The following is a 980-nucleotide window of genomic DNA, read 5'->3' as shown; positions in this document are numbered from 1 at the left end:
AGTGGCTTCCATCGTTTCTATGATTACTTCTTAAACGGTGAGGTCCTCTCTATACACCGGAGCTCCTTCCCCCATTTAATCAATGTTATTAGTAACTTGTACAGTTCACACTCTTTGGCTCTACCCATAAAATTATCCAGTATATAGGTCTTTTCACAATGAGATCCATCCATACAGTGACGGCATTTAATTATGAAGGTTGGCTAGGTAGCTAACCCTGTTAGTCCGTTCTTGCAAGAGTAGAAGCATAATCTTTCTGCTTTTAAAATACTATTTTCCCCGCTTAATGGATAACCATTTGCTACCAATGGGGAATTGATTTTCATCTCAAATCGAGGTGATTGGATTTGCACCAATGGAAACCATAAATTCCATACACAATAGAGGTATATGATAGATCTTTATTTTGAGATAGTGAATGGAATGGAGTTCTTCCATTCTATCCTACTCATTGGTACTGGTCATTGATACTGGAAAAATCGTCTCATTTGTTCCAGATCATGATCTGAACGAGTCGCACATACACCCTAGTACATGTTCCTCGACGCTGAGGACATCCTCGAAGGGCAGGGGATTTCGTGACATTTTTGATTGGCTGTCTTGTGTTTCTAATAAGTTGTTTAATAGTTGGCATGCTGAATCGTATACAGAATGGGCTGGTTTAGATCGATCCTAACCGGATGATTATGAATTACTTCCATTTCATATAATATTTTACCAGGTTAAGAAGATAAAATATCAAATCACGGCTCATTCGAATTATGGTTCGAAATGGAATCAAGAATTTATGTGAAATCCCCGGTATTTTCGACCGCGACAACATCAACAATGCCATGGGCTTGGGCTTCTGTTGCTGACATAAAAACATCCCTTTCCATGTCTTCGGATATAACCCATAAAGGCTTGCCGGTTCTTTGTACATAAACCCTTGTGAGGGTTTCGCGGAGTTTCAGTAGTTCTTCCGCTTCCAGGATAAATTC

Source organism: Tasmannia lanceolata, unplaced genomic scaffold, assembly GCF_043159265.1.
Source record: "Tasmannia lanceolata isolate RefF3 unplaced genomic scaffold, GAP_Taslan_0.1 ptg000697l, whole genome shotgun sequence".
Taxonomy (NCBI): Eukaryota; Viridiplantae; Streptophyta; class Magnoliopsida; order Canellales; family Winteraceae; genus Tasmannia; species Tasmannia lanceolata.
This window is presented reverse-complemented; position numbering follows the sequence as displayed.